This window comes from Pseudophryne corroboree, chromosome 6 (assembly GCF_028390025.1).
Source record: "Pseudophryne corroboree isolate aPseCor3 chromosome 6, aPseCor3.hap2, whole genome shotgun sequence".
NCBI lineage: Eukaryota > Metazoa > Chordata > Amphibia > Anura > Myobatrachidae > Pseudophryne > Pseudophryne corroboree.
This window is the reverse complement of record NC_086449.1, coordinates 450903071-450916259: the sequence shown is the minus strand read 5'-3', so window position 1 is coordinate 450916259 and position 13189 is coordinate 450903071.

Genomic DNA, 13189 nt, shown 5'->3' with positions numbered 1-13189 from the left:
TCTACAGGGGACGACTTTCCATCTAACAGTGATTCAGAACATACAGAATCAAGTTATCCTAAAAGTCCCCTCTTTTCAAACAATCCCAAAAGATACCTAAGAGCTTGACTGCCCCACCAGGGCGGCCAATGATTTGTGTACGTTGATGACTCTTTCAAACTGTTTCAGTGTACGCAGACACTCTATTGCAACCATGCGTACAGAACCATAAATTTTTTCTTCTTGATACAACCAGTTTTTTTTACCAAGTTATGGGATTGAGAAAATATACCTAATAATTCCTGCCAATCTTTCTGGTGCCTTAGAGTATCACTATTTTTTTCCAAAAAGCCAAAAGTTTCTTATTGAGAAATTATGCAAATATTATTAAGTAAATTGTGCCTATATGTCATCCTCAGGGTCAGCTATGTGGTGGTGGACAGGGGTGCAATTCTGTCCACATATTATATGATTGGCAGACAATAACTCCATGTTTGCCTATCACATGGATCACAAAAAATTTGATTTGGTTGTGGATCACCAACCCATGGCACTCTTACAAGTGAAAGTCAGCACCACAGTTTGTTGACCTCTGCCTTTGACAGTATTTTTGTTCTGGTTATTTAATTTACATTGATATAGTACCGTGTTGGCTGTTTTCCTCAGCAGTAGAAATATACATATATTACTGTAGTTTAACTTATTAGCTGTATATGCTTATGTTTGATATGTTTATGATTAGAGATGTGCGCCAGACCATTTTTTCTGGTTTTGGTTCATATTTGTAATCTGGTTTTGGATTCAGTTTTTTATTTGCGACCGTGACTAATTTTGGATTTTTTTTTTAAATTGACAAAAAAGCTAAAATCACAAAATGAGGGCCTTATTTTGTTCCTAGGGTATTATTAACCTCCATAATATTAATTTCCACTCAGTTCCAGTTAATTTTGACCACCTCACACCTGACAATATAGTTTTTATCAGCTTTAGGCCAAAGGCTGCAGCAAGTTGGCTGGTTACTAAGTGACAGAGCACTGGCACAAACACACAGCAGCTTATAGCACATCCAAGAAACATTGTCATACAGCAGTGGCAGATATTTAATGGTGCAAGATGGAATTGTCCTTGGGCCCTCCTACCCACCCTTCTGTTGAAAATTAAAAAGGACATGCACAGTATAACAAAACAAACATTTCAGCAACAGGGACTGACACTTTTGTAGCTGAAGTGCTTGGTTTGATTTAGCCCTCACAAGCTACCAATTGGCTTAAGGTAGCTAAGCTAACAGCTCTGCAGTGGCAAGATATCATTGTCACTATCATCCTCATTGTCACCTTCATGTTCAGTGTTTACTTCATCCTCATACAAAATCAATGTCAAGGCAGGCTGTTTTTGTGAATCTGTTGGACTCAGACCAACCGAAGGAGCAGATGCTCCTGAGTGCAGGAAACAAGGAGGACGAAGATAATTCATTTTCATATATTTATTAACGGCAACAAAACAGAATAAGGAGGTAGGAAGTCTGAGACAAACTAGTTCAGGATTGATAAACTGTAGAGAATGAAGTCACTGAACTCCTGAAGAAAGAGGTTGGTGCTTGCAGAGAGAGATGGTTTGATGAAGGGGCATGACTGTGGAACTATGACGAGGTTTGCGGGGGGACATCAGGTGTGAGATGAACTGCAAAGAATAGGTCTCTGGATGGGATGATAACGTGACTGAAAAACTTTAAGAATGTCCACTGAATGATACGAAGTCGAGACTGAAGAACTGTGAAGAATTTGCTTTAGAGGATACAAAGACGTGACTCCAGGAGGCCATCACTCCTGCCGCTCACCATGCCTCATCCCCATAAGGCCACTGAGCACCACAGCTAGCTGCACCAGCAAAGGACGAATCCCGGGACCCGCAGCGGTGAGTACCGGCCGTGTGACAAATAAATTTATCCCCACTGGAATCCACCATACAAAGTCTCTATACTTTGATGAAATTGTCAGTAGAGGTGTTCCTCCAGAAATTTCTAGTTTATTTTGATGAACATAATATTTTCCACATTTTGAGGAAATGGCTTCCTACACCAATTGATAGATGGCGCCTGCCCTCTCTCTCCTTCCATACAGAAACAGACATTTTTGTGGTGGTTTTAAATCATATAGGACATAAACCAAGGGCAAACATCTACTGTTTGTAACTTTGCCAGTGCTTGTATGATAATATGTATTAGCTATACATACCTCTCTTGGGTGCGCAGTTGCGCTCTGATATACAGTAATACATCATGGTGTTTAGTCACCCAAGGCATCCGTACTGTATATCAGAGTGTGACCATGCTCATAAAAGTGCTATATCTATCTTAGAAAATAGCCCCTGTTGTGGTAAAATAGGGAGAAGCAGTCCATTTTTATTTTATAGATGGGGTAAATGTTTATATTTTTGTACATACATACAGTAGGTGCCTATTTATGTAATATTACCTACGGTAAATGGATCATTAAGTATAATCTCTTATCACAGCTATTCATAGCTATTAGAGTTTAAGTAATTGCCAGTATTCACTAATGTCATTTCAGTCAATGCATCTCATAACAGGCTGTGCCAGTGGTGATAACTTGCTTTTCATTGTGGCACCATAAATTCTGTACATTCAGAGCTCTGAACCAGTGCCTTTTGTGGGTATGCACAATCATTAGTAAAGCCTTATGTGAAGGCAATGCTGACCTCACAGGATAGATACTGTATTCTTAAGCCATCCTCAAAACTTGATAAATGACACCAGACCGCAGTCTCAATTCAAATCAAGGGACTGTGGGATTTGTCATTATATAGCATCATGCAGGAGATATCACAGCTGTGTCCTTCATTAATCATTTGTTAACCCTGATACCATAAATGTGTAAACTGTTATAATGCATGGAAAAGTCAGTGGAAGCTGAGAAAGAAAAAAAATGTTTTAAAAATTTCCATTAATACATTTTTAATTATTTATTTATTTAAAGCTTCATTATCACCCTTGTTGAAGTAGTGGGGACCGTTCGTTGGCTACATATAATGCACTTTGGTCATGCTTACATGACTATGGAGGTGTGATCATTTTTATTACGCATGCATATTAAAATATAAGCAGTGTGTGCGTGTGTGTGTGTGTCTGTCTGTCTGTCTGTGTGTGTGTGTGTGTGGGGGGATAAGGTGCTAATTACACTGCCACTCAGTGAATCCCTCAGTGAGATTTTATAGTTATCTGTTCAGCACAAGTGCTGAATTCTACATTGTCATCCTTAACATGTTTCTTGGAAAATGATACTTGGCTACTTCAAATATACTTTCAAAACAGAATCTTCTAATAATAAACAAATTGGACGGTGTACAAAAAGATGTCCATATTTGAAGCATGGTATGATTGACTTTTTACACAGTAGTTCTTTCCTGTCCAAAACATGTACAGTACTTAGAGATTCATGAAATAGCTTGCTAACATAACTCTTCCCCTGAAACTTTTCCAATAATTCCATAGTCTGTATATCAAACGCTGAGTCACATGATACAGTGAAAACCTACTGCCCCCGATGATAGATGGATATATTCATACATTAATTTCAAGCTACTAAAAAAATACTGTATTTCTCTTAAACAATTCAAAAGACTGTGCTTGGGAAAATATTGCAGTGTACAGTCCAGAAAAAAATGTAATATAACTTTTGATACAGATATGTACTGCTATCCTGAAATTATGTAAGAGATATACAAAAAGTATTAAATTCAGGAAAGTGTAAAATCAAGAAAATACAATTAGGAAAGACCAATTTATTTACCGTATATACTCGAGTATAAGCCGACTTTTTCAGCACTTTTTTTTGTGCTGAAAAAGCCACCTCGGCTTATACTCGAGTCAGTGACAGGCAGAGGCAGAGCAGTGTGAAGGAGGGACACGGAGCGCACAGCGCGCGGCTCTCCTGTGTCCCTCCTGCATCTCCGGCGGCAGCAGCGGCGGTTCTATTACAGGAAGTACCCGTTCGTGACCTCTGATCACGAACCGGCACTTCCTTTAATAGACCTGCCGCGGCCGCCGAAGATGCAGGAGGGACACAGGAGAGGCGCGTGCTGTGCGCTTCGTGTCCCTCCAGAAGACAGCGCGGGATCGACGGAGGGGTAAGTAACAACACTGTGGGGCATACCTGGCACTTGGGGAGGGAACGTATCTGGCATCATGAGGGGGCGTATCTGGCAGCACTGTGGGGGTGTATCTGGCAGCACTGTGGGGGCATATCTGGCAGCACTGTGGGGGCATATCTGGCAGCACTGTGGGGGCATATCTGGCAGCACTGTGGGGGCATATCTGGCAGCACTGTGGGGGCATATCTGGCAGCACTGTGGGGGCATATCTGGCAGCACTGTGGGGGCATATCTGGCAGCACTGTGGGGGCATATCTGGCAGCACTGTGGGGGCATATCTGGCAGCACTGTGGGGGCATATCTGGCAGCACTGTGGGGGCATATCTGGCAGCACTGTGGGGGCATATCTGGCAGCACTGTGGGGGCATATCTGGCAGCACTGTGGGGGCATATCTGGCAGCACTGTGGGGGCATATCTGGCAGCACTGTGGGGGCATATCTGGCAGCACTGTGGGGGCATATCTGGCAGCACTGTGGGGGCATATCTGGCAGCACTGTGGGGGCATATCTGGCAGCACTGTGGGGGCATATCTGGCAGCACTGTGGGGGCATATCTGGCAGCACTGTGGGGGCATATCTGGCAGCACTGTGGGGGCATATCTGGCAGCACTGTGGGGGCATATCTGGCAGCACTGTGGGGGCATATCTGGCACTATGAGGGCATATCTGGCACTGAGGGCTGTGTACGGCTAGAGCTGCATTTCCCACCCTAGGCTTATACTCGAGTCAATAAGTTTTCCCAGGTTTTTGTGGTAGAATTAGGTGCCTCGGCTTATATTCGGGTCGACTTATACTCGAGTATATACGGTAATGTCATTTATTTTGTTTTATGCACAACTTATATCTGGCTGTTATAAAGTAGAATACTTTTTTTAAATTTTTATACCATCAACTCTTTGTTCATTCATATACCAAAAATCTGTTCAGTAGTTTTATTTTCATGTGGCAAAATGGTATCTGAATATGGAAAGGAGGACACTTTTTATATCATTCATGGTGTACCTCGACTTATGACTCATTAAGTGGGACACAATTGACAGTACAGATGGGTTCTCCGTTATCTTGGCTGTTTTTCCGCCTACGTTAGTAATGCCTAGGCGATAGCTTAGGTTGGCGAGTTTAATCATGGACAGGCTCGTTGAGGCATGACTACATACTCAGCATGCAATACACATCTCCACCACTGGGTGGCTAATGCTCCACTAATCCAGTACTTTAGATCGAATAGCGGCGGATTGATCTACATTACAAGCTCTGGCAAATGGTCAGTGACGACTGTAATGTTAATATACAGTCCTGTACTGCATACTGTACACACAGATGGTGACCAATGGTCAGACAGAGAGAGCAAAAAAAAATGTTTTTACAGATGCAAACAAAATTGTTAAAAACTTGTAAATTGCCATGTTACTGCATGTGAACGTCCAAGTCCTGTAGACAAGGCAATAGAGTAAACATTAAAATAGTGTATGCAGATGCAACTAATGTGTGAAAGGAATAATGTAGTTTATTGACTTTAAAGTATGAACAGTGCACTAAATACTGTGTTTGCAATATGAGCGTCCAAGTCCCCTAATGGCATAAACGAACATCAATGGGAAGGAATCGCTGCTTGCAGTACTTTTATACATGAACTTTTGTATCTTCCATGCAGCAATGTGGGCAAGCGGTGAAGGCTTCCACCTCCCATGCTTAGAGTCCCGGGTTTGATTCCCAAAGTGCCAATGTATTTCTTTTTTTCCCCTGACATTCACTTTAGAAATTTTTTTTCTTTGTAATCCATTGTATTACATTCAATAGAAGGGTGCACACAGGTTTCACATAAATCAGGGTAAATCTGCAGGAACGTCTGATTCCGCTATCTAAAATACACAGCGTTAATGAGCACTCTTAGACATACCAATAAATATAAATGAGTGTATCCTGATGAAATTAACTGTTCAAGCAACAGAGTACTGTAGATCATCAATGATAGAGAATCTGTGTTGTACTTTATGAGAAGGAATTACTGCTACTGTACTATTTACACACCTATCAAAGCGACTGCAGTTCTCCATCTGATTTTCATATACAGTAGTTGTACATAAAGAAGGGAAGGGGGAATAGGGAAGGTCTGTTGCACAGGAAATGGGTAATTATCTCTATCATAGAGAGTAGATTTTAGTTTAAAGGAAAAACCCAGATAATGATAGGTTATAGTTGTATATCAGAATGTGGAGGTGCTTCCACAGATCATGTTATATTAGAGGAAACAAAACCTAGTCTGAGCATCCTACATGTCTGCAATGATGTTTAATTATTGAAATAATTTATGCTCAAATGTGCAGGATCTAATTAGGCAGGGGATGTGCACAGTCAACTTATTATAGTACAGCCATACACGTAACAAGGAATAATTATCATCATTCACATCGGTGCAGTGTATTCATATGTGTGTCCATTACTTGAATAAGCCGCTTTCAATTCCAGGTGGGGGTGACAATCATAACTCCTCAGCGGTGACCACTATTACAGCACACTCAACACTGTGAATTTGCACTGATCTATATTGTGTACTGCATAATCCAACTATAATAAAAAGCAGCTCTCTAATAGTCAATATTGTAGCAATGCATGTATGTGTATGTCATTATTGTAATAAGCCATTTTCAATCTCTGGCAAAGTGACATTTGGAATCAACTGGTAGTGACTGCCACTAAAGCAAATTTCCATAGACTGTGTACCGTACTGATTTGCATTATGCACTGTATTGTCGATTTATAACAAGGAGCAGTCTATATATCTAAATATTGCAACACTGTACTCATATGTATGTCTGTGATTATAATAAGATGCTGGCTATCTCTGGTGGGGTGACTACTCACTAGTGATCGCTATTACAACATATTGCACCACAATGAGTATTATATCGGTTCACACCAGGTACTGTATTATTAAGTCACAGCAGGTTTTACAGTCAATATCATGACAATATAGCAGGTGTAGTGACAAACATAATCCATCGGTTGATAGTATAACATACACTGAGGTTTGTACCATCCACATTAAGTATTGCCTTATTGAACTATAGCAGTCTCCATAGGTAAAATAACATTAATACACATACAGTATATAAGTGTTTGCTATTATAATAAGCCATTCTAAACCTTAGGTGGGACAACAATTGGAATCCATCGGCGGGAACAGTGGTCACAGCAGACTGTCCTACCTCTTGTATTATACTGATCCCTACTATGTACTACATTGGTAAACTATAACCAAGAGTAGCTCTTACAGCCAATATCACAGCAGTACATTTATATGTAAGTTTATCAATATAATAAACTGCTTTCAATCCCTGGTGGGGTGATAATCATAACCCATTGCAGATGACTGCCATCACCTAACGTTCTTATATATATTTATATAACAACTTACCTTTTGTCCCTATATACATGGAATTGTGACATATTGAGTTTTATTATCCTTGAATTTGAGATTATGGTACTATCTGAAATTCTGCCCCTGTAATTGAACAGCTGATTCAAGAGGGTATTAAGACTACATATCTCTAGTAGCAAAGATTTAGAATATTCTAACTCTGTTGCGGTATGGTCAGTAATATTGACTAGTTTAGACACACACACACGATTAAAGGAGTATATATATTCCTGTTCCGGGAAATCTTCTGGGAGTCAGACACACAAAAGTGAGAGACTATAGTCATTTGAATAATATTCCCCCAGATTTGACAACATTGTGTGTGTTTTTTCAGGCATTTATAGCATACACCATGCAGTAATTAGAAGTAATAGATTCCTCAATATTCAATTCCCTAATCTGTCATTTGAATAACATAGAAACAAAGGGTTCAATAGGCAACCTGTCAAAGATTCCTGCATGAGCAATACAGCAAAAATTGTTGCCATTTAGTAACATCAACTAATATTGAAACAAGATTATGGGGTATATTCAATTAGGGTCGAAAACTGCCGTCTGTCGAAAAGACGTCAGTTTTCGACTTTTTAAGGTCTAATAGTGATTCAACCTATTCAATCCCAGCTGTTTTTTTTCGACAAGTCTGGGAATTCGACTTATCGAATAGTACGTGAATCGGCGGTATGCAGATTCACATACTTTTGAGTGAAACGGGGCCAAATTCGACAGGATTTGGCCCCGTTTCCAACCATCTCAGTCCGACATAAAAAAATGTTGGACTGAGATGTGGGACCCAGAGGAGGAGAGCTGCAGGGAGACAGGGGAGAGCCACGGGCATAGAGGAAAGATCAGTGCTACTGCACAGCGCTGCAGCAGGATGTCTCACAGCCGCGCTACTCAAGGCAGCGTCCACCCGGCTCCAGCAAGTGAGGTCATGCTTGCTGGAGCCGGGTGGACACTCTCGTGAGGTTGGGTGGCTGTGTGACATCCTCCTGCTCCGCTACTGTAGCGCTGATCTCCTCCGTCTGCCCGCGGCTGTTCCCGCTGGTCTCCCCGCGGCTCCCCCCTTCTCCTCCTCTGGGTCCCTCATTTCAATTCGACTTGAAAAAGTTGTATTGAGATGAGATTGAATAGGGGTTGTCGGATCCAACAATGGATCCGACCCTAATTGAATATACCCCTATAACTGTTACTACTTACACAAACATAAGAAAGTAGACACAATAAAGATGCTCAGCATTTTAAAATCTTTATTCATTTTCTCTCTTGAGTATGCACATTGTCTTTAAAACTTTGCACCACTCTAATGTTTGTGCTTTTTAACATATTTTACTTATAAGTTTGTTTTCTCATGTGACAATACAATCCACTTTTAATTGACCTAATAAATGTTACATTTTAAACCTATCAGTGCACCATAGACAGATCCTTTTCTTTCCTCTCCTTTTTGTTTCCTCTTTTGTATACAGTATACTGTAGTATTGTGTTGTACACTTATTGTAACCTGACCTCCCTCACTGTCTACTGTATGAACTGTATAGGCTCCCGGGGAGGAGGGGGTGAGTAGGATGGGGGTAGGGGGAGGCGGTGGTAAATACTGTGTTTTGTTATATGAGCGTCCGAGTCCCTTAACGGCATAAACGAACACCAATGGGAAGGAATCGCTGCTTGCAGTACTTTTACACCTGAACTTGTGTATCTTCCATGCAGCAATGTGGGCAAACGGTGAAGGCTTCCGCCTCCCATGCTGAGAGTCCTGGGTTCGATTCCCAAAGTGTGAGTGTGTTGTTTTTTTCTGACACTCACTTTATTATTATTTTTTTGTAATCTTTTGTGATATACCTTCACATTCAATAGAAGTGTGCACACTTCTAGCCATTACAGCAGAGTACGTTACAAGCTGTTCATGCTATTTAGTACACAAATACAAAATACTGTACAGAGATGCCAAGCACAGTGATTTGGCATTCAGGAACTTAGGGAGGAGCTATCATCTCTACCCATTATACTTAGAAAGATAACATTTGCCACTGTACGTTACAAGCTGTTCATGCTATTTAGTACTCAAATACAAAATACTGTACAGAGATGCTAAGCATGGTGATTTGGCATCCAGGAACTTAGGGAGGAGCTTTTATCTTTCCCCATTATACTTAAAACTACAGGGGGGGGCGTGGATTGGCGAGCAACCTAGGTGGAAGTGGAGCGCAGGAGCTCCTGCTAATTTATTTTATAATTGCCCTCTCTGTGCTGCCAGCCAGCCCCAGTCCGCTCTCCCTGACTGCAGTGTGCCCATATAGCGCGGTGAGGCAGGACACAGAGCCGGGGGGCTGTTAACTCAGTCCCCGTGGGTTGTGGCCTCCTTGCCATTTGAAGCCGGGACCTCGCGTGCCAGATCCGCCCTGCATCACCGGAAGTGTCGCATCGGCGACGGGACCTGATCCTACCTGACTGCTGACCGCGGCGCCGCTGACAGGAGGGAACTCACCCGCCGAGGCTGTTAGCTGCGCCCGTGTGAAGGGATCTGCTTCCTCTAGGGCGGCTGCCGGGCTGCGGCTCCGGAAGGCAGCAGCCATCTTCCCCAACTCCGTGGGAGGCCCGAGCAGTGCGGCAACGCCGGGAGGAGGCGGCGGCTACGGGAGGTGTCCCCCTGACCCGCACAGGTGCCGCTTGACCCGCAGGTACTTTTTGCTGGACGCTGGGGTGGAGGGTGCAGTGGGCCATATTGGGAGGCTCACCTCCTTACACTGTACCCTGCTTCACAGATAGGGGTAGTGCTGCACACACCCAGGAACCCTGCTGATCCCCTATACACAGCTGGGCTATTTAGCAGATGTTTTATTACCAGCTGAGCCTTTTTGATCTCTGGCGCACCGCAAGAAGTTAATCACCCCTGTTTGTTCTTGACATTTGTGACACCACATCTCCCTCTGGTGGACCTCCTGGGTCTAGCATCTTCTTTTGGAGTTTCCCATTCTTTATATATTGCTGTGCCGTCTCCTGCTTTATATGGAAGCTATATAAAACTAAAAGCAGGCCGGAAAGGTCATACCCTTGATGCATGCTTTTTCAAGATAATGGGGGTAATTCCAAGTTGATCGCAGCAGGAAATTTTTTAGCAGTTGGGCAAAACCATGTGCGCTGCAGGGGGGGCAGATATAACATGTGCAGAGAGAGTAGATTTGGGTGGGGTGTGTTCAATCTGCAATCTAAATTGCAGTGTAAAAATAAAGCAGCCAGTATTTACCCTGCACAGAAACACTATAACCCACCCAAATCTAACGCTCTCTGCACATGTTATATCTGCTCCCCCTGCAGTGCACATGGTTTTGCCCAACTGCTAAAAAATTTCCTGCTGCGATCAACTTGGAATTACCCCCAATGGTGGTGATGCTTGGTCCTCCTGCACCACTCGTGAACTGATCTTAACTTGATGATTTGCTAATGCTGACCCACTGGGAGTCACTGTACTAGGGACACTTCTCTAAGCATTATGTAGACATTCAGCCGCTGCATTTTCAACCGTGTGATGTATTCGGCTCTACTTCTCTAACTGCATTATGGTCAGGCGCAAGAAATCTGCTCAAATGGGACCCACACATTCTCTTACCGAAAACATGTCACAGGCCGATATGAGACCATTCTTAAGACCCACTCCATCAAAACTCACTGATGATCTTTCTGTATCCAGCCCCTCCTCTACTCCCTCAGCTTCTCCAAAATTGTCTCCTGCTGCAGAATCTCCTCAGACACAACATGGAGGTGATACAGACCTCTGCGATATTCTTGCCTTCATGAGAACGCTTCCAACCAAACAAGATCTTCAGGACACTATCCGTAGGGAATTAGCAACTGTCTGACAGGATATCTCCCAACTCTCTGACTGGGTGTCTTCTATGGAAACTCATCAAGATACCTCTGAGAGTTTTCTGAAATCCCTTACGGACACCGTTTTGCTCAGTCCACTGAGATTCGTTCGCTAAGGTCGCAGATATTAGATTTGGACAACAGAGGGAGAAGAAATAATATCTGGATTCGGGGTTTACCGGAGGATGTCCTGCAATCTAGTTTGATCGATGCTCTTACAAAAATCTTCAACGAAATACTGGGCGCTGATCCCACCAATACCATTACATTTGATAGGGCTCATCGCGCTCTTAAACCAAAGAGCCTGTCTGCTGATCGCCCACGAGATGTTATATGCCGCCTACACTACTACTCCCAAAAAGATGATATTATGCGTAAAGTGCGACAACTAGATGGCGTCGATTTCAATGGCACAACGATACAGATCTTTCAAGATCTGTCATTGCATACTCTCCAGCAAAGAAGATCCCTGTAACCTCTCACGGATGAACTCCGAAAGCGCCAATCGAAGTATCGGTGGGGCTTTCCCTTCAACCTCCAGGTCTCTTTGGCTGGGAGACTACATACCCTGACCACTCATTCCGAACTCTCATTATTTTGTGCAGGACTTGGCCTCCCGAATCTTGTTATCCCCGCCTGGGAATTTATTGTGCCTGACCTTCAACCACCGCAGCCACTTGGGAATGGTGCCTCTTGGACAGAGGTTCACCATTCCCGGAAGAAGAGCCCTATTGTAAAAGCATCTCGTCCAGAAGATCCCAATACCTGACTGACCCTTGCTTAACGCTGCAGGTGTTAACCATGTGTCTGCTATATCCTTTGGTGTCGAATGTTAATCCTACACCGATTGAGACTTTAGCTAAAGTTTTTATATTTCTTGAGTTCTAGGTTTAAAATACACCATTAAGTTGATGGCTGCTCAACTCAGATTTGTTCATGTCAGCCCTACATGTTATGTTGCTTTTTGTATTTGTAGACTCAATCAAGGTGTAACGGTTGTTTCTATCTCTTTTTCTGTTCTTGCGATATGTCTACAATATTTAGAGATACTATGCGATAATTTCTTATACTACTCGATAATTTGTTTTTAAGTCCCTAGCAGTGACTCCCTTGCCCCTTACCTGCATATGGCCTATGCTCCTTCTGGATCCCTGGTGTACATGCACCGGGTTTCCCGTAGCGGGTGTTTAACTGTTGTTATTGTTCATGTTTCCCCAGTTTGGTTTTCGCATTCTTCTCCTTTCATCTCTGTCTTCTTCTTTCTCTTTGTCCTCCTGGGTAGACCCGAAGTCATTGCATGTCCTATTGTCTGGTATAGTGAATGACAGTACCGGGTAAACTAAAAATGTTATCAATTAATGCAAAGGGCCTGAACCTCCCAGAAAAAAGATCCAACCTGCTTCAGTCTTTGTGGGCAGACAGGGTTGATGTTGCCCTGATTTAAGAGACACATTTTAGAATTTTGGCACGCAATCCATCCCTGACTAACCATAGGTTTCCTATAGCCTACTATTGCAATAACCCGGGAGGCAAATCGAAGGGTGTAGCAATAATTTTTTCCAAAAATTTACAAATTTCTGATATTTCAGTCCGTAGACCAGTAACGGGGAGGTTGCTAGTTGTGAACTGTAAGATCTTTACCCAGATCTATACGTTTATAGTACTTTATGCACCCAACCAAGGTCAGGTGTCCTTTTTTCAATCAAATCTTTTGCATCTAGATTCCATTACCACAGGACTGGTGGTCCTGGGGGG